We start from the raw sequence: 21,830 nt of genomic DNA, 5'->3' as shown, positions 1-21,830 counted from the left end.
GGGCAATTCAGGGGAGCAGGGGGAGGCGGGGAGAAGGGGGACGCAGGGGGCTAGGTGGGGTGAAGCTACCTGCCTTACCACCGTCTCTGCTGGTGCTCCCATGAGTGGAAGGGTTCCCAGCTTTCCAGATAGACTTCCACATAGATCCAGATAGAGTTGAACATTGCCAAGATCAGGACGACTGAATTCCTGTCCTCTCTTCTGCGCCAGTCAGCACAAGTCAGTCCTGCTCGGTTCTCGCCCCCTCCTGCCAGACGCCAGGAGGACACACAAGAGCCTTGGCTGCAGCAGGGAGAGAACCCACACCCACTAGTTTGAACCTCATGGGGTCTTTTTATCTCAAGCAACAGCAAGTTCAAGGTAGTCAGGATAGGCTGACTTCATGCTTGAGCATGCTGTTTGGGATATAAACAATATCAACCGTCCTATAGCAGAAGGGGGCAAGGGGTGAAGGGCTTGAGATCAATGCTAAGTAAGCTGCAGTCCCCTGGAGGGAAATCACTAGAACATAGGCTAGCCCTGGCATTCAGGGCCTTCTTGCCATTTGAAGAAAAGTCTATACCATTCTGATGTTTTGGTTCCCAGTGCTGTTCACCTTGATGGGTGGTTGAATATTTTTTTTTAATTTTTACTTATTTATTTGGGGAGGTGGGGGCAGAGACAGAGAGGGAGAGAGGGAGAGAAAGAGAGAGAGAGAGAGAGAGAGAGAGAGAGAGAGAGAGAGAGAGAGAATCCCAAGCAGGCTCCACACTCAGCATGGAGCCCTAAGCGGGGCTTGTTTCCACGACAGTGAGATCCTGACCTGAGCTGAAATCAAGAGCCGGATGCTCAACCAACTGAGCCGCTCAGCTGCCCAAGGGTTGAATATTTTATTTCCCACCAGATACTTGACCCTGTCTAGTCTCCACCCGTAGCTTCCCTTATGTTTGGGAGGGTCCCTGCAACACTGAGGGGTCCAGTTCGTGTGTGGATATCACTCTATTCTCCAGGCACAGGATGATTTCTCCCTAACCCTTCATCCAAAGCCTTTACAAGAGAGCAGTGGTCAGAACTCTTGCTCATGCTACACACAGAATTCTTACCCCACAGCCAGAGCACTTTCATTTTATTCCTGAAGACTAACGCTCTAGAAGAGATACAGCGTGGGCCCTGAAGGTCAGAAAGCTTGGACCAGCTGGAGGAATCCATGCAATTTTCCATGGAGAATGACTTGTGCGCTGCTCCTTCCCTGGACGCCCTATCGGTCCCTCTGCTCAGGCCTGGCCAGCTGATGGAATAGTTCCAATTCAGATAACAGCCGAATTGGGAGTGTGATAAAGCCGCTTGCAAAACTCCCTCCTTGGATGGACAGATCATCACACGAATGAAGATTAGGGCTTCTAGGGCCGCAGCCTGTACCTGGACTCGAGCCAGCTCTCCGAGCAATGTGTGCTCGCGAAGGCATTCTAAAGAATGTGTAGTGTTTCCCCTCCATGCGACAAAAGCCGTCTGGTTTGGTGACAGTAAGAGCCTCGGAACCCAGAGGCCAAAGTTGAATGGTGCTGCGCTTCAGGGCTCAGGCTCTCAGAAATTGTTTTCTCCTTGGTAAGAAAGGAATAAAAATCCTGGGTTGCCTCTGTCACAAGGAGGCCATGGATATGACAGCGTGTTTCCAGTGCTGAGCTACAGCACAGCTGTGGGTAAGTACAAGGCCCTGATTGCGACCACAGCTGTGGACGGAGAGTGTTGGTTTCATCATCCAGGGGCAGCCCATTCAGTGATTCTGCGCTACTGTCCCGGGCTTATCAGTGACCTTGAAAGCGGTGCCTCGAACATAGTAGTTGCTAATCAAAGTTAAGGCGACATGAATAACCTAAATAAACCAACGGCAAAGGCCCCTCATCTCTACTGTAGCTCACCACAGGACATGGGACGCTGGGGTCCAGCCAGGCTGTTGAAAGGGATTGTCTATTATGGGCCATCACACATCATGAAATGTGTCCCCTAGCAGAGGCTGGGCACTGGTAAGGCAAAGTCCCCCTATAGAAGTCCCTCTGCCTGAAAGGACATGACAACCTGCTTCCTGGCAGACAGCCTTGCTGTTTGATTTTCCCTGGAAATCCATCTTGGCTGCTAGAAAGCCTCTCTTCATTTTCTGATCAAAAGAAAAAATACTAGTCTAAAAGAAAATCATTGGCTATCTCCAAAAAGATCAAATAAAGGCAGTTGTCCTGATAAAACCCGTGGATTCTGGAATCCTGTGCATTGACAAGGGGGGCACAAAGGGACAGAAAAAACAATGCTGATATTTATTGAGTAGCTACTATGTACCAGATGCTGCATGAAGCGTTTACACACATAATGCTTACAACAACGCACTGGGTTGAGTACTATTATTACACGCACCTTACAGGTGGGGAAACAGGTTCAGGGAGATCAAGGAATGTGCCCATACAGCTGGAAAGTAGCAGGGCTGGGACTTAGACCCATCCCGTTCCAAAGCTCATGCTCTTATCCACCATGCAGTTAACTCTTTGCCCTGTTCTTCTCCTGAGTTTGTAACTTCCAATCAATCCAAGTGAAAATGTATCCCTTGTACCCTCCACGTCTCCTTTCTTCTATTGGGCGGCCCTGGGTTAAATTCCACAGTGAGGCTCTGCCACTCTGAAGGAGAACGGGATTTGGTGTTGAGCTCTGGCCCAGGCAGGCTTTGAAGCTGTACGTAGGCTGGCGTCCTCTCTGGCAATAATCATCCCCCCCCCCCGACCCCCCACTGCTGAGATGTCCCTGGCAGCCCTTGTGGGGGGCGGGGGTGCAGAGCTGAAATGTCCCGCCACCATGGGACATTCTCTCAAGCTGGGAGGGCTGCTTCCCCACGTGGCCAGCACTGCCCCCCAGCCCCAACCCCCAAGGCAATCCAGAGCAGAGCTGAAGTCTCTCTTCTCACTTCTTCCCTCTTTGAAATGGGCATCCTGGTGGGGCAAAAGGATGAGAGTATGCATTTTGGCAATTGTTTTCAAAAATGCTGAGAACCAGTCTCGTGCCTCCTCGTTCTGCCCGGAGTTACATCCCCAAGTCCTCCGTGAAGACCCAGGCTGGATTAGGGTGCCCCCCACCCCCGTGCATGCCGCGTGCATTCTGCTATTACAGTGCATTATTACTGCAACGAGGCTACTGTGCCTTTATCACCAGTTTGCTTGTTGGTCTCGGCCCAGACCGGGCACTCCACGAGAGAAGGGCTGCATTTCCTGACACGTAACAGGTATTTCCCCATGTTTGTTGATCTGAATCATTAAACTGAAGGAAAGACCAATGTCCATTCCAGAGGGGTTTTTTCTTGTTGTTGTTGTTGTCTTTGATGTTCATTTGGGTTTGTTTTTTAAATACTCGAATCTTTCACCTCTTAGGCAGAGCTACTCTCCAGAAGTTTTAGACATCTTTAGAAGTTTATTTGCCTCATTTAGATCTCTGGGTCATAACTTAGTGTTCCAGGGAATTCTTAAAGGAAAAAGATTATTTGCTTCTGCAAACCCTAACGTCCACTGTTCTGATAAAGGATCCCAGCTGTGACAAGGAGATTACTTACTTGAAACTAACGAGCAAAGCTAATTACTGCGGTAGATTGGGGCAGGGACAGAGTGTACCAGAGCAGGCTGCTGGCGAATGTTCCCAACCCTGCGACTTGGCAACCGAGCCAGTGAGCCCCTTGAGCCAGTGAGCCCCCTGGATGTGACCGTGCCTTTTGGTCTTCAAATTGCCTTTTCAATCGCAAACAGACTGTGGTTTGGGACCCAGTTGTCTGATAGGAGCCAGGAATGAATTCCTGTGGCTTGTTCTTTTTCCTCCCTGGTTCCAATTTTTGTAGAATATATAATAAAGCAATTAAAGTCTGACTTTTTGGAGGAAGTGGGATCCACTCATCACGTCTACAACTTTATTCCTCAGAACTGGTGCATGGTTCCTTTCCTCTAGGACAGGAAGCCTGCGTCTTGTCTGTTCCATTCTCTGCCTGGAGTCTGAGCCACATCCCACCTAATCCCACTCAAGCTCACCTGCCAGGAAATCATTGCATTGACCCCACCTGACGATGCTCATGCCTCTATTTGGCGTTCTGAGTAGCACGTGTACTGGATGCCAAATCCCATTCTAATGAACTGTGTGGGACATCCAAATTCTTTCCTCTTGGTGGAATTTTGTTAAAATTAGAGCTGAGAGAAGGTAATAGTGGACAGGGTAAGAATCAAATATATGGATTAAAGTAAATAACAAAGTGCCTACTCTAGTGCTTGACATAATTTATATACATTTAAATTTTTTTGAGAGAGAGAGAGAGAGAGAGAGGGTGAGAAAGAGCACTTGTGTGTGTGTGTGTGTGTGCAAGCAAGTGAGGAGGGGAGAGGGAGATGGTGAGGGAGAGAGAGAGATAATATTAAGCAGGCTCCACACCCAGCACAGAGCCTGATGTGGGGCTTGATCTCATGACCATGAGATCATGATCTGAGCTGAAATCAAGAGATGCTGGACTGAGCCACTCAGGAACCTTCTAGACATTTAATTTTAATATGTGTCTTTAGAGCATATATCAGGCGGGCCAGTCCTGTTCTTTATACTCAATAAACACACACACACACACACACACACACACACACACACACACACAGTAGTTTCTGCTTTAAATAGTTTGCAATTTTGCGAGGAATGAAGGACACATATGGGTGACAGTCTAGAGGCAGTCTTCAGTCGTGTGATGCAGAGACTCCAGGGAGAAAGCAGGCCTGGAGAGCAGGCAGAGGAGCGCTGGAATTTCAAATGAGGCAAAAACAGCCAAGTGTGAGGCTAATTGGCAAAGGCTTAATGGGTAAGGACAATCTGAAAGTGTAGGTACTCTTTTGCCAGAAACTACTGGAGAAGGCACCATGGGCATGAGGAGGGGGTGAGGGAGCCCAGAGATGGTTTCCATGGTGACAAAGGATGAGTGGACTCAGGGGCAGAGTCACAGGGCCCAAGGGTATGAATGTCCCCTGGGGTTGGATCATTAGTGAAACTGTCAGGAGCCCCAACAGTCATGGCTTCATGAGAGGGGTTGGTAGATGATGGGCATTTCAGAATCTGCATGAGGAAAACATTGGCTTCCCCTGGAATTCTGGAGTGAGGAGCATTACCCTGCTTAAGTTAGAAGCAGGCAGGGAAAGAGTCTTTGCGTGTAAAAGGGGCTGAGGGGCACTCTGGGAAATGGCAGCTTTGGCCAAGGTGACAGTGGAGGCAAGAGGTGAAAATGGCCTACAACAAAGGCGATTTAGCACTAGGAATTCGAGCCTCACGTTACAAACCATAGACACCGTAGTACAAAACTCTAGGGCAAACAAGATTAGATACCCCCACCTCCCTCCCGCCCCCCCACAGAATTAGCAAACACATGCTGTGCTTAGTGCTTTGGATCCTTAAGGACAAATAAGGAATTGTCTTGGATCCACGTTCTTGATTTTTTTTAAACTTACAATCGAGAGAGTCTTATCTCATGCAATTGGGCAAAATAAAGGGAAAAAAGTGTTGTGGAATCAATATAAAAATAGGACCTGTACATCTTAAGCGTTTTATTTTAAAATGTAAAATAGACATCCATTCTCTAATATTTTAATGTTGAGTCTAGGCTTTTTCTCTGACCATGGGTATGCTGATTGAGTTCTCCATTTTCCTTCTTTTTGTTTTCTTTTTTTTAATGCTTTTATTTATTTTTAATACAGAGAGAGACAGAGCATGAGAGGGGGAGGGGCAGAGAGAGAAGGAGACACAGAACTGGAAGCAGGCTCCAGGCTCTGAGCTAGCTGTTAGCACAGAGCCTGACGCGGGGCTTGAACCCACAAACGTGAGATCTGACCTGAGCCGAAGCCGGAGGCTTAACCGACTGAGCCACCCAGGCGCCCCTCTCCATTTTCCTTCTAAGATGGGCCACCTTCATAAGGATCAGTAATGGCCACAAATCATTTGCTACTCCTTCCACTGAGAGGTGGAGTTCAATTTTCCTCTACTTGAATCTGAGCTTGTCTTAGTGATATTCTGGGATTTCCATGGCTAGACTTAGAACTCCCTGCTGGGCTCCTTAGAATGTCCTTCTGGGAGGTCCAAGCTCCTTGAGGCATATGGGAGCTGCCAGGTAAGAATTTACTACTTTGAGTTGTCCAGACTTGAAAGGCCACACACAGGTGCTCCAGAGGACAGTCCCCACTGGGCTCAGAATTCCAGGTGTCTCCGTAAAGGCACAAGCATGTGAGTGAAGCTGTCTTGTGTTCTCCCTCACTGGTATTACCTGAAGCTGAAAAATGGCATGGCTGGACCTTGTCTGGAATCCCTAATCCACAGATTGGTGAGATATGATAAAATGGTGGTTGTTTCAAGCCACCGGCTTTTAGGATAGTTTGTTACGTAAATAGACACCTGGAGTTTTATTGTGAAGAGGACTGGGTACATGTTCATGGGGCCTGGAGCGACCTAGAGATCAGGCAGCACGTTAGAATTCTGAATATTGCCAGAGTCCTCCAGAAATCGATCACAAGATGTGGGGGCACCTGGGTGGCTCAGTCGGTTAAGCGTCCGACTTTGGCTCAGGCCGTGATCTCGTAGTTTGTGAGTTTGAGGCTGTCTGTGCTGACAGCCTGGAGCCTGCTTTGGATTCTGTGTCTCCCTCTCTCTCCTTGGCTCTTCTCCACTTGCTCTTTCTCAACATTAAAAAAAAAAAAATTGAACACAAAATGCAGTGATCACACAGAAGGTGCCTGAGCCTCCTTACTTTAGCTTTACCCTGCCCTTGAACGTGAAGGGTCTCTTGTGTTTATCTTTCCTAGATAACCTTGCTGGAGAACTGCCAGCAAGCAGAGTGAGAAATATAAATGGCCAGCCATATCACTTCACACACGTGAGGTTGCTGCTAGAATCTGTTCTTCATATATGGGCAGTGTCTGCCTCCCCAGGGCCTTGGAGAGTCTCTGAGGTCACGCGCTATGCTTCCCGATTGTTTGGCAGGAAACGGGGGCAGCAGCCCAGTTTAGGGAGAGCTGGAGCTTTCCACCTCAACGCTAAGGCTCCTATTGATGACCCCTTGGCCAGGTCTGGCCCCACGGCAGGCCCGCTGGTGTGGTTGCCCAGAGTTCCACACGTAGAGGAGCCCCATGCTTGGTTGAATGCTCTGCTGTTGTCATCTTGAAATCTTAATAGTTTTTGAACAAGGGGCCCTTCATTTGCACATTCGTTGTGCTGGGCCCTCAAAATGACATGATCAGTCATGTTATGACTCATGTCAAGACCAGGAGCCGTGGCCTGTCACCCCGAAAGCCAGTGGGAAGGTGGGATCGGTGAGTAAGGGAACCACACAGAAGCGTGAATGCTGTATTCCCTTGTGAAAAGAAAAACTGAGGCATATCAGAAACTTTAAGAGTTTATTTGATCAAAAATCTATCTGAATCAGGCACTGCCAAATCGGAAGTGGTTAGGAGCGTTCTGCCCACAGAACCCAGGAGAAAGAGACAGTGAGGAAGGAAGGGAAAATAAAGGAAATTATTTAAAGAGCTGTGGCTTAGAGCCTAGTTGGCTGTTTGTGATTGGTTGTCCTTATTGTTTTTTTTTTTTAAATTTTTAATGTTTATTCGCCTTTGAGAGACAGAGACAGACTGTGAGTGGGAGGCACAGAATCCGAAGCAGGTTCCAGGCTCTGAGCTGTTAGCACAGAGCCCGATGTAGGGCTCGAACCCGTGAACTGTGAGATCATGACCCGAGCTGAAGTCAGATCCTCAGCTGACTGAGCCACTCAGGTGCCCCAGATTTCTTCATCTCGTGCCATTACAAGATTTTGGTTTGTTTACGTAGGGGGCTTTGGCATTAGAACCATTTCAGTCTGATGGCTTTCTCATTTAATCGATCTAATGTGCTCTATATGACAGCTTCTCTGCCCCCGACCCCAGTTGGCAGAATGACCCACCCCTGGCGGGACGTAGGATGCTGGATGGACTGGTTGGGAGGGACGCGTGGCCCGGGATGAAGTTAGAGGCAGACAGTGCCCTACCGCTCCGGCCTGAAACAATAAAACCCAGACTGTGCTGACTCTCAGAGCCTCCTTGCTAGAAACCAGGCTGAGGAAGCTCCTTTATCCAGCAGCCGGGTTTTCCAACAAGGGGAGATTTGGGGCAGTGGGGAGCCAGAGTGGAGCAACCACTGGGGGGTCTGGGCACGCAGAGTTTCTAAGACGGGGAAGAAATGAAGAGCGAGGCCCCCCTCTCCCTGGGGCTTCAGTAGAGATGCAGGATGCTGGGGCAGGGCTTAAGGAGACCCGTATCCCCCCCACTCATCCCCGAGTATGAATCCCACTCTCTGGCTAAGTACACCCTCTTCCTTGTACCACACGTGGTAATCTGGGGCGCCTGGGTGCCTCAGTCAGTTAAGCATCTGACTCTTGTTTGGGCTTGGGTCATGATCTCATGGTTCGTGAGTTCGAGCCCGGGGTGGGGCTCTGTGATGACAGTGCAAAGCCTGCTTGGGACTCTCTCTCTCTCTCTGCCCCTTCCTTGCTTGTTCTCTGCCTCTCTCAAAATAAATAAATAACATAAAACAAACAAATAAACTCTTCCGCTTCCTATGCAGCTCGCCCTCCTTTGTCCACCACATCTCAAAATACCCAAAACACACGCAGGCTGGGGTCAGAGGTTACCGAGCTGATCATTCTTTACCTTTTCTCCTTCTCTTTATTGTCCTAGAACAGCGATTCTCAAAGCCTGGTGATAAACTGTTAGAAATGCTCATTTCCGCGCTCCACCCCAGACCTGTTGAATCAGAATCAGAAACACGGGGAGGCTGGTAATCTAGTTTTTAACACGCCCTGCAGATGATTCTAGTGATCACCAACGTTTGAGAGCCCCCCTCTCCTTGAGACACGTGGCTGGAATAAGGTCCCTTACCAGCACCCAAATTTCCAGAGTCGACACCTGTGGGATGGATCGGGTAGCATTTTAGGAAGAGGCGGAGGGCAATAGGGATTCTTTTGCGTATAATGCCTCTCCTCCACACACAGGTGCACCCATAAAGGGGGAAAGACTTTGCTTCTCCATCCTTTATTTAACATCTGTTATCTGTGCTTTGGGTGGTCGGAACAAGAGAGTCAGCTCCCAGGGTGTCTGGAAGGCAGGTGCGGCCTCGCCACTTGGAGCGCAAGCTGAGAGCAAACACGGCGCGCCGAGCCCAGATCGCCCTTCGGCTGCTGCAGGCAGAGGAGGGATCTGTGTTTTGCTGGGAGGAAAGGGCTGAGTACCTCGGGGCCTTAATTGGAAGCAGCGGTGGCCCTCGGGCCTGCTGAGTTTCCATCTGCTGTGACTGCACGAGAGAGCCTGGACGGAAAAGGAGCCCTTTTGTTATCTCACACATTCTGCGAAGCTTTCTCATGAAAAGCTCCTTTCCCGTTTCTTATTTGCGGTCACGCGCCCCAGGGCAATTTTAAAGACGGTTTATGCGGGGTAAACAGTTGGTAATATCTGGCTTTCCTTTGTTTTCCATAGATTGTCAGATTCAGTTTATGTGATCTCGGGCCCACCTGGTCCCCCTCGTGGGGCCCTATCCCCACCCATGCCCTTCCCGCCCCGGCTCCCCAGGGGGTGTCTCTCCTTTCTCCAGGGTCTTCCTAGAGATGTCCTGGTGTCTCGTGTGGGCTTGGAATCGTAAACATTTTAATTTTTTTTTTAATGTTCATTTATTTTTGAACGTGAGTGCGAGGTCGGGGGGAGGGGCAGAGAGCTAATGGGAGACAAGAGGATCCAAGCAGGATGCGGGGCTCGAACTCACAGCCGTGAGATCGTGACCTGAGCCGAAGTCGGACGCTGACCCTACTGAACCACCCAGCTGCCCCTGGCATCTTAAATATTTAAAAAAAAAAAAAATTCAATATAAATGAAACTACCCACTCGACATATGGGAATTTTAATTTTATAATTGCATCCTCAAATCGACCTGATAAATCAAACTAAAGAGCTGTGGAGATTTTCTTTTTTTTTTTTCTTATACCAGTCTAGGCCACACAGGGGAGACCGCAGGCTGAGACATCAGCTGTAGGCTATCTGACAGAATGATAAGAAGCCGAAAAAGGGAGAGGCGGGACGGTCTTCCTAGACGGGCCTCCTATGTTGTGGAGGTGAGCTCATACGCTTAGCCCTGCGCAACTCTTGCTTTGTGGTAAGTCCTAACTGCCTTCTTTTCCTGTGGCGCTGAACTGCACGGCAGAGTGCCCCGCAGGGCGCCTTACCTGGGTTAACAGGAAACATACAAACTGATGCCTCATGACACCTCAACGGGGACTTGGATCTGGACCTCCGGAGCTGTGTTGACTGGACAGTCTCACTTTGCTCTGACTTGATTCTCTGGGTTTTCAGCTTGTGGGTTACTTTGTAAAATTAAAAAAAAAATTTTTTTTAAACGCATGTAGCTCCCTTTAAGCACAAAAGAAAATTGTTGGGGACTGCTGGAGTGTCTCCTAGCACCGAGGCCAAGAGTTGCAGCCAAAGCTTCATGAAGGCCAGCAATCAGGGAGTGGTGGGAAAGTCCGCAAGAACCTAGTGGTTATTTCATCCCCACTCGTCTCTCTCACTCGAGGTCACTTGGAATCTTTTACTTGTTTGGCATGAACCCAGGTAAACATGGTTGCCGCAAAATGGCAGACTGCTCCCTAGTTCTAGGGGGGATTCTTGTGGATGTCTCAATTTCCAGGAGCTGGTAGAGAAGCTGAGCAACCTAGGTTGTGACCTAGTCTGTGGCCAGGGACAGAGTCGTGTGAGACCAATGTTACTGCTATGTTTCATTTCATTAGGGGGAAATTTGCTATGTGAAGAAAAATTATCTCAAATTTGAAAATAAGGCAAAAGGAGGACGGCATGTCATTTTAATGTCATGTTGGAGCGTTCTTTAATTACCTAGGGGATATGCCTTTGATTCACTTTCTGCTACTGATTAAAGGCCCAGATGCTGTGAAATTTACATGATAACTTGTAGATTTTTGTCAAGCAGATATTCAAATTATTTCCATCTGGTAGAAGATATAACCAAAGCTTAGGGTTTTATTGCCCAAACACATGAACTAATTTCATACCTAACCTAACAATCTTATCCCAACATTTCCTTTCTTTAATGATGATAAAATCCTTCACCCTATGGCCCTAATTTGAACCAGTGCCCCCCACCATCTTGCCGACTTCCTCATAAATGGGTTGCACCAATCTGGACATATGTTTATTTTGTATTTGTATGAGAATCATGTTAACTTTTTGAAAATTGTAGTTTTATAATTCCCAGAAAAAAGGGGAGGATTGGAATGACACGTCAGTGATATCTATTATATTTTCTTTTCTGGTTCCTCTGAGTCTCCCGTTCCCTAATGGCTACCACAGTGTTTTACCAATGATCTGGTCTTTTGCTTTAGGGAGAGTCTAATGTCAGTAGTTTTTTATTTCAGTCTTTGTTGTTCTGAAATATATTTATTTAATCCTTGTTCCTGGTTCCTTTAATCATTGGCTACCTATTCTAAGGTGATACTCTAAGGTGACTCTCTCTCTCTTAGACCTTGAAAATATTATTCTCCTGTCTTCTGGCTTCATTTGTCACCATTGAGAAGTTAGAAGTCAATCTAATAGTTATTCTGTCATTGGTAATTTTTCTCTTCTCTCCGTTTTTTTTAAAGACCTTCTCTTTCTCTTTAGTATTTTGTCTCTGTAAGAATCTTAACGCAGATTCTTTCTTATTTGTACTTCTTGGAATTCATTGGGCTTCCTGACTCTGAGGATCTGTGTTTTTCATCAGCTCTTGGAAACAGTCAGTTAATATCTCTTCAAAGATTACTTTCTTCCATTATTTATATTATCTTATTCCCAAATTCCAAGAAATGATACTCTAAATATTCTTACTCTATCTTCTGTTTCAAAGAACTTCTATTTAATCATCTTTCCCTCTGTGCTGTATTCTGGGTAATTTCTCTAAATCTGTCTTTCAGTTTACAATTCTTAAAAAAATTTTTTTTAATGGTTTTTTAAATTTATTTTTGAGAGACAGAGTCAGCGCGAGCAGGGGAGGATCAGAGAGAGAGGAAGACACAGAATCTGAAGCAGGCGCCAGGCTCTGAGCTGTCAGCACAGAGCCCAATGGTGGGCTCAAACCCACGAACCATTAGATCATGACCTGAGCTGTAGCCGGATGCTTAACCGACTGAGCCACCCAGGTGTCCCTACAAGTCTTTTTTAAACAGTGACTAATATTCTCTTCTGCCCAATAAACAAATGAAGCATTATCAGCAGGGAAATGCAAGTCGAAATTATTAGCATATCATCAGAATGGTTAAGAAAACAAAGGTGATTTTAAGTGCTGATAAGACTATGGAATAGTAACCCCATTGCTGGTGGGAGTGTGATTTGGTATGACTCTTTTAAAAAATGTTTTTAATGTTTATTTTTGAGAGAGAGAGAGAGAGAGAGAGAGAGAGAGAGAGAGAGCGTGAGCAGGGGAGGGTCAGAGAGAGAGAGACACACAGAATCTGAAGCAGGCTCCAGGCTCTGAGCCATCAGCACAGAGCCCGACACAGGGCTCGAACTCATGAACCATGAGATCATGACCTGAGCTGAAGTCGGATGCTTAACTGACTGAGCCACCCAGGCACCCATGGTATGATTCTTTTAGAGAACAGATGTCATTATTACCAGTGTTGAAGATTCTCATACCTTTTGAGCTAGCAATTCTATGGATTGATATTTAACTAACATGAATATAGGCACATATGTGGTAAGAGAAGTAGCTTGTCACAGCAACACGATTCAAAATGGCTCCAAACTGGAAACAGCTCGAGTGTTCCTTAAGGGTAGAATGATAACTAATTTGTGATACATTCATACAATGGAGAACTATAGCAACGAAGACCAACACACTCTAGCTATAAACAATAAAGTGGATCAATTTCATGAGCATAATGTTGAGTGAAAGAAACTAGACTCAAAAGAATATATTCTGTATGAACCCACTTATAAATAAACAGGAAAACAAACCAAGAAATTGCAAGAGAAAACTTATGTTTAGGGGTGAACTCCTAAGGATAAAAACTATGACAAAGGATAGGATAACTACAGAAGTCAAGATCACGGTTAGCTTTGGAGAGGGTGGGATAGTGTACTGATGGAGAAAGGGTGCTCAGGACTTTTTGGGGGTACAGGTAATATTCTATTTTCCAACCTGGTTGCTGGTTAATTGAATGTTTATTTTGTAATAAACCATGGAGCCGTATGCTGTTTTGTAAAGAATAAAATGCTCTGATTTGAAAATAATGAAAATACTACCTATCTAAATTTGTGAGATGCAGTAATAAGGAAATTTATAGCCTTACACAGTGACATTAGAAAATAAAAATGGCTAAAAATCAAGGAACTGAGTATTTAAGGAGCTAGGAAAAGAACATTAAAATAACCCAAAGAAAATAGAATAAAGAGTGCAAAGAAGATTTGAGAAGAAATGAATGCTATAGTAAGCACAGATAGAATAAAATATAGAATGAAAATGATGATCAATGCATAGAGTTTGTTCTTTGATATTACTAACAAAGTTAACAAACTTCTGGCAAGATTAATAGAGACCAAGAGGGAAGACGGAAATAGTCATTATTAGGAAATAAAAAAGGGGACATGTAACAGAGGTAGCAGACATTACAAATATTGTAAGATGATTAAGAACAAATGTATGCCACTAAAATAAAAACAGGTGAAATGGGCAAATTAATGGGAAAATATAACTTAGCAAAACTGAGTGAAAAGTAAAAGAAAAATAGGATATTCCCATAATTATTGAACTGAATAAATTGAATTAGTACTAAAGAATCTGCCCATTGTGGGGCTCCTGGATGGCTCAGCTAGTTAAGCATCTGACTCTTGATTTTGTCTCGGGTCATGATCTCATGGTCCTGAGACTGAGCTCCACATCAGGCTCTAAGCTGGGCATGGAGCCTGCTTTAGATGGTCTCCCTCCCTCTCCCTCTGCCCCTTTCCCACTCATGTTCTCTCTTTCTCTCTCAAAAAAAAAATCTCATTGGGAAAATACTAGGCCTAGGGAGTCTCATAAGTAAGTTTCACAGACTTCAAGAAATGGATTATAAAGATATTACTCAATATCTTACAGGGAATAGAAAAAGAGGAAACACTCTCCAGCTTGGTTTATGAAGCTCATAAAAAAACTTCATACTGGGGCACCTGGGTAGCTCAGTCGGTTAAGAGTCTGACTTTGTCTCAGGTCATGATCTCACAGTTCGTGGGTTCGAGCCCCACGTTGGGCTCTGTGCTGACAGGTAGCTCAGAGCCTGGAGCTTATCTTGGGATTCTGTCTCTCCCTCTCTCTCTGACCCTCCCCTGCTCGCTCTCTCTATGTCTCTCAATAAATTAAAAAATTAGAAAAGAAATCTTCATACCAAAAGCAGATGAAGGCAATAGGAGAAAGGAAGATTATAGGCTGATTTTACTCATGAACATAGAGACAGATATCCTAAACAGAATTTTAGCAAGCTAAATGAACAAGATATGACAAGACAATAGATCATGACTAAAGAGGAATGGAGTGTGTTCCAGAAATGCAAAATTGGTTCAACATTTGAAATCGACTAATACAGTTATGCCATTCATGGAACAAATGAGAAAATTCATGTGGCATGCTCTCAATAAAAGCAGAAAAATTGTTTGATAAAATCCAACGTCATCTTATGGTAGAGTCTTAGCAAACTAGGAAAAGAAGAGAATAATAAAAAATAACTTACAGCAATGCTACGCTTCAGGATGAAATAGAAAAAGCAGATCCTTTAGAAATTCGGAACAAGACAAGGATTCCTGCTTTCACCAGTTTTTAGCCAGTAAAGTAAGGCCAAAAAAAAGTGCAAGTTTCAAGGATTAGAAAGGAAGAAATGAAACTGTCATTCATAGATAGTATAATTGTTTGCATAAAGTTCTAGGCAATTTGTTAGAATTTATAAGAGAGCTTAGCAAGGTTGCCAATGGTAAACTCAATATAAACAAGTCAATTGTATTTTTATATTGCAGTAAAGTTTGGAAAATTTAATTAGATAAAGCTGTCATTTACAATAGCAATAAAAATATAAGGAAATTATGTCCATTTTTTCCAAATTTGAGCTTGATATTTAAAGTATTTCCAATAAAAATACCAACATGGTTTTCATTTAAGTTGGCAGGCTGCTTCTACTATTTATATGGAAGAGCGAAAGCCCAAGAAGAGCCGACAGAGTCTAGAAGAAAAAAAGGACAGAAGGGAGGAATTTGCCCTGCCAGCCATCAAGCCTCATTATAAAGCAATAGTTACTAAGACAGTGAGATATCTGTGCAGCGAATGACAAAATGGTGACAAGCAAAACAGAGGGCCTGGAGATGGACCTACGCATATCTGGAAACTTGATAAATGGCAGAAATGGCATGGCAGGAATGTGGGGAAGTGCTAGACTATTTGATAATCATTCATATGAAAATAAATGAAATTGGAGCCCTGTATCATTCCATGTATAAAAACCAATTGTGGATTAAGACCTCAAAAGTAAAAGGTAAAGCTTTAAGCCTTTTAGAAAAAAAAAAAAAAAGACACACAGAACATCTTTGAGACCTTGGAGGGTGGGGGGAAGGATTTCTGAAACATTACACAAAAGTGCATGCCATCAGAGAAAAAACTGGTATTTCTGAACCTTAATTAAGAACTATTATAAGACTCTATAGAAAGAGGGAGAAACAAAGCTCCGAGTAGGAAGACATCTTTAACACATGTAAACAAAAATAGATTATTGTCAGAATGTATTAAAAAATCTACAAATCATCAAGAAACATGTAAACCACACAATATGCAAATAGAGAAGACATAAGAACAGTAAAAATATAGAAAAGGATACACAGATAAGAGCATATGAAAAAGGTTCAGCCTCATTCATCATGGGATGCAAAATTAAAATGAGATATTCTTTTATGCCACTGGACTGGCAAAAATTAATAATTCAGACAATATCATGGATGTGGAGCAAATCACTCCCAGTGGGAGTATAAATTAGGACTCTGGGAGAAGATTGGCATTATCTAGAAAAGCTGAAGATGCACAATACCTCAATGGCCCAGAAATTCCATTATGTACCCCCTGGGGAAATTCTTCCATAATGAGCATCTATAGGGATGTACAAGGATTTTCATAGCAGAACTCTTGCTAATAACAAAACACTGAAAACAAGACAAATATCCACCTAGAAGAAAATGAATATATAAATTGTACTATGTAAGTGGAAAATAAATGAATGACAGGTCATACATTCACCTGGGGGGAAAAATCTCAGCAGCAGTGTAGAAAGAAAGTCATTCCTGAATGAACATGGACCCAGAGACTCTATTTATTGTAAGTTCAAAAACGGAAAAACCAAACAAGGTTCCATTCATGGGTACATATATATGACTGAGCCACCCAAGCACCCTTTGAGTAGAATATGTCCACTGTGGGGCTTGAACTCACAACCCTGAGATTAACAGTCACGTGTTCCACAGACTGAGCCAGCCCGGTGCCCCTCTGCTGTTTAAGGACAGCCTTGTACCAGACACTTTATAGGCAAGGCTACTGGATGCCTACCGTTTTGACTGGAGGACTCTTACCTGCTACCCTGAGAGAGGAGGGACTCTTGAGTCAGGACTGCAGCCATCGCCAGGTCAGCCCACGTTCCTCGCGACACCCACCTGAGCACTTCCCTGGAAGAAGGCCCTGGAGACCAGCCTGGCTGTCTGAACTCCCCCACGCCGGCAGAGGGGGCCAGTCAACAGCCTCCGTCTTCATGCTCAGTTCACCGCTGGGCTCTGGGGAAGAACCAGGTCCTATTTTAGGCAGGGAGATAGATGGACTCCTAAATTCCCAGTAAGAGGTGTTGACATGGATTTCATCTAATTCAAGCTAGTCACCCTAGCTCTAGGGTTCTTGGATCTTGCATGGACACTCTACTGACGGATACTATTTTTTATTTCAAAGTTATTCATAGGGCGCGATCTAGGAGGCAAACCATGTGGCTTTTGGGTACAATCCAGTAAGAGTCAGGAAACCTGGTCCTGCCTCTGTGTAGGCACCTCAAGACTTAGTTTCTGGCAACGTCGTGTCCCTCCAGGCAGGGATCCTGTGACCTGTGGGCCGTGGCTGCTCCTGCCTCCTGTCGAGGGGCTCACGCATCTGCCCCCTCTCTTCCCTGCCAAGGCAACTGTCTGGTGGGATATTAAAGGGGAGGAGGGCAGGCAGGAGGGCAAGGGTGGGTGGGTGTCTGGGGCAGGCCTGGAAATGGAGCTCTGCAGTCTCTTGGCCAGGATTCCTTTTGAAATACACCAAGACCTTTTCCAGCAAGGCCCCAGACAGACCCTCCATTCATCTGGACAGAGCATTTTTCTTTGCACAAAATAACCATTCATCAGCCAGAAGCTCCCAGAATGTGGGCTGAGAAACACAGGCCAGTGGGCCAGCCCTCCTTTGCCCAACTGATGCCAATGACCCTCAGGAGGTGATATCATGGCCTAAAAATAGCCTCTGCCGTACCCCCACCCCTCCCAGGCCCTGTGCTTTCCAGGGACTCCCCTCTCCCCTGTTGACTTGGTTTGGGTCAGGGAGGAAATTTCTGGAAGAAGAATATTTCTTTCCTGAGCTGCTTTTTTCAAGTAGGGCAGCTTGAAAACAGCTTCAATAAAAGCTTCAGCAAGAAAATATGTGATTTCTATGAAGTTTGAACACTTGGATCAAAACCGCCAAGGTCCTCTCAGTGGCGTGAAATGAGACCTACAAACACATAATTACGTGAGCCAAAAGGGAGTTGTGGGCCCACCTGCAAATTGACGCCCAGCACTGTTTCAGTGCAGCCCGTTCAGAGCTCGTAAATTCAAAACCCAATACGCCCAATGACACTTTGAGTTCAAAAAGAAGGGGCCCTAAATCACAGTAAATCTTGAAATCTCTTCTGAGTTTATAGGCAAGGGACTTAAATGTCACATATGTAGAAGGTGTTGTTGAAGGGGTACCTGGGTGGCTCAGTCGGTTAAGTATCCGACTTTGGCTCAGGTCGTGATCTCACAGTTGGTGGGTTCAAGCCCTGCGTCGGGCTCTGGGCTGACAGCCTGCAGCCTGCTTCAGGTTCTGTGTCTCCCTATCTCTCTGCCCCTCCCCTGCTTATATTCTATCTCACTCTCTCTCAAAAATGAATAAACATTAACAACAACAATAAAAGAAGCTGTCATTGAGTTAAAATATGAGGACACGTACCATTATTGCAGAACATTCCACATGCACCGTGAAGACAGGCAAGGTTCCTTCTTCTGAGTGCAGAACCAGGTGGGGGGTCCAGTACAGATGATTCTGCCATCTCCTTGCCGTGCTCCTCCCACGACCTCGGTAACCTCACCGTGGGCCTCAGTGATCATCTTCCCACTCTGACTCCTGGCTTCTTTCCTACCAGGGGCACTGCCGGTCTTTCTGCTGGGGCTGTAGAAAGCTTAGCATCTTCTATGAGAACGCTGCCCTGCTCACACACCTGATATTCAACCTGTCCTCAAGACGGTGCTTTTCCCTCCCTTACAAATAGACTATTTGCTCTTTCTGTCAATGTAGCTCTCATCACTGTAACAGCTTGCAGGGAGACCCTTCGGTGAGTGGGGCAGCCCCCCTTAGGTCCTGCTCTAACCACCCTGTGTGTCTTTGTCAAACTGATATCATCAGAAGAGTGCCTTTGTCATTTCCTTGGTCAAGAACTCACAATGGTTCCCTATTACCACTTCCACCTGTTTTTGTTTGTACAGCTCTGCTTTACCTGTTCAACCTTATTTTTTTGCAGTTACTCATTGTATGTTTTCTGTCTCCATCAGCAGGAGCTCTCCACCTTGGCTCACACGGTCCCTGCCTCTGGACTTGGGTCTGATTGCTCTTCCTCTCTGTATGCTGACCGCCATTTTCATACTTTGGGCGTTATGTTCCCCTTGCAGCTCAGAGTTGAGCACTGTCAGGGGAGGGGCCGAGGGGCTCATTTCCATCTCTGTGATTGGCTCGTCCTAGCCACCCTGCTGTTTGCCTCTGTCCTCTTCTTCAGCAGTCCAGCCCTTGAACTTCCTTTCTTAGAGAGTCAGCTTTTCATTGGGGCCCTCGCACCAGGAACACCTTACTCCCTCCCTTTCTGAGCACATCAGTCCCTGTCCTATTTCTTTGACTCGGGTACTTTGTGGGGAGCATGCTGGTGCAATTGTTTTCTCAGTGGTCGTGCCCAGCTGTCCGTGGAAGCTAAAATGACCCACTTAAAGATTTGCTACTAGAGATAAATTTGATGGGCCGCTTATGTCCCTGGGCATTCCCTAGGCTTCCTAAACAATCTCCCTGTGTTTGCTAACTGATACTAGAAGGAAAGGCTTGAGCTCTGCTGTCTCCTAACCATTGGTAGGTCAACTTTCCTCTCTCCGACCTTATTATTCATTTATTAAATCTTTGCTGAGCACTTACTGTGCACCAGGTGGTACTTTTTAGTCCGTGATGATTCAGACCAATAAGGCACAGCTCCTGCCTTCAGAGAGCTTACAGTTTACAAGAAAGGAGACCTATAGCAAGGCAATTATGGTGTGATATGATTAGTGCTTTGATAAGGGATTGGCATAGGACACCAATAAAGAGATAATGATGGACATTCAGTGCAGTAGGAGAGTCAGAGAAGGCTTCTTGAAGGAGGTGATACCTTGTGTCTTGAACAATGAATAGGGCTAAGCAGGCAAGGAAGGCAAAAAAGTGCATTGGAGTGCGGTGGACACTGACTCCAGGCACACGGAGGAACGTTGCTTTTTTTATGGCCCTTTCCTTCTCTCCTTTGTCCCTACTACCTTGGGACATCTGGCTGAGACTATAGAAAATATTACAGACTATAGAAAATATACAGTACAGAAAATATTACAATACAGAGCTTAGCCACCCAGAAGAAGAGTAAAACTCTCTTCCAAACATGCTCTAGGGAGGAGGTAGATCAATAGTGGGCAACCACGGAAGGTCTCCACTTCTCTATTTTAACTCAAGAGCCAAGGTCAAGATGCTCCAATGGCTTCTAGAGCCACATTTCTCAAGGAAAACAAGTAATTCATAAATTTGCCTACGTCTTGTCTCCTCTAAGACAAGAACTAGCATAATGCATCCAATGGTAAGCCAGTGAATGACAGAGCACCCGTCAGGATAAAATGTTGCTTCTGAGAGGACAGCGGACCACCGCCATGTTTTAAAGTACACATGAGGGAGAACCAGGGGGAGGGGTCAGAGACATGTGGGGTTTTGTTCTTTTGTGCTCTTGCTTCGAAAGGAATGTTTATCTTAAGATGTAATTGCCGATCATTTAGTTGTATTTTCATAATGAGTATTGAGTTTGCATAAACTCATTAAATTTTTACTATATGGTTTGGGAAATAAGGTTTGGTTTCCCAGAGAAAGATTGCCTCAGGACAGGCTGTCTGGTTTGCCTCTTTTTACCAACCCGGGAATGCTTGCGGTGGGTGGGGGTGGGGGTGGGGCTCCAAAGCAAGGGCCATGGGCTGACAGCTCACTGTCCCTGTCCTGGGGACTGAGACTCACGGACTTCAGGCTGGAGTGGCAGCACAGTGGCTCCTATGCCACGAGAAGACAGTAGTCTGTAGTTATGACAGGGTGTTGTGTGTGGGGCCAAACCCCCGGGCAAGGGGAGTATCATTTACCCCTTTTGTTCAGAGTATTCTTTAAAAAATGACTGTTTTCTTTTAAAAAATAGGCAATACATTTCCAGAGTTTAAAAATACAGACGACAAATAGAGCCATTGACTCTTTCCCAAATCCGTCCCCTGTTCTCCCAGTTTCTTTTCCTCCAGCAGGCATCGATCACCAGTAGTTCCATAAAGTGGCCTTTAAGGGGCTCTATGAAAGGTATAAACAAATGTGAATATAGTCTTTCCTCTCCCAACTTTCAAAAGACAAGTAACAGGATGTCCGTGCGGCTCAGTTGGTTGAGTGTCTGACTCTTAATTTCAGCTCAGGTCATGATACCAGGGTCTCAGGATCGAGCCCCATGTTGGTCTATGTGCTGAGTGTGGAGACTGTTGGGATTCTCTCTCTCTCTCTCTCTCTCTCTCTCTCTCTCTCTCTCTCTCTCTCTCTCTCCCCACCCTTCTCTCCCTCCCTCCCTCTGCCTCTCTTCCCAGCTTGTGCTCTCTCTCTAAAAAAAAAAAAAAGGAAAAGAAAAAATTTTTAATTTTTGTTTATTTATTTTTGAAAGAGAGAGTGCCAGTGAGCGAGCACAAGCTGGGGAGGGGCAGGGAGAGAGGGAGACACAGAATCCAAAGCGGGCTCTAGGCTCTGAGCTGTCAGCACAGAGTCTGATGTGGGGCTCAAACCCACGAACTGGGAGATCATGACCGGAGCCAAAGTTAGATGCTTAACCAACTGAGTCACCCAGGTGCTGCAAGAAAAAGAAATGTTTTAAAAAATTAAGAAAAAAAGAAAAAGAAACAATGAACAGTGTTCTGTATATTCTGTACCTTATTTTTTCCTCTTGGAGACCTTTCCATCTCACTTCTTTTCGAGTGTTCTTGTCTCTTTTTAGAGCTATGTAGTATCCCACTGTGGGGCTGTACCACAGTTTCTTATTGATCTACATCCAATTTGATTCCAATTTTTTTTGCTCCTGCCTGCAACATTTCAGTTAGCAACTCTGGGCATTGGTCATTTTGCACATGTAAAAAAATGACAAGTGGAATTGTTTGGCCAAGCGGAAGATTCCTTTGTGATTTAACAGACATCGCTGAATT

The 21,830-nt window shown here is 45.4% G+C and overlaps 1 long non-coding RNA gene across 2 annotated transcripts; it reads left to right on the top strand.

Annotated features, from left to right (window-relative positions):
* The first annotated feature begins 6,159 nt into the window (after positions 1-6,159).
* LOC115305122 lies at positions 6,160-15,525 on the top strand. 2 transcript variants are annotated; one of them, XR_003914743.1, is made up of 3 exons: positions 6,160-6,246; positions 10,024-10,188; positions 15,208-15,525. It is a non-coding gene; the product is annotated as an uncharacterized LOC115305122 (long non-coding RNA). The 2 variants fall into 2 exon arrangements; XR_003914744.1 differs by having other exon boundaries at positions 6,219-6,343.
* The last annotated feature ends 6,305 nt before the right edge of the window (positions 15,526-21,830 follow it).

This window comes from Suricata suricatta, chromosome 2 (genome assembly GCF_006229205.1).
Source record: "Suricata suricatta isolate VVHF042 chromosome 2, meerkat_22Aug2017_6uvM2_HiC, whole genome shotgun sequence".
Lineage (NCBI taxonomy): Eukaryota > Metazoa > Chordata > Mammalia > Carnivora > Herpestidae > Suricata > Suricata suricatta.
This window is presented reverse-complemented; position numbering and strand designations above follow the sequence as displayed.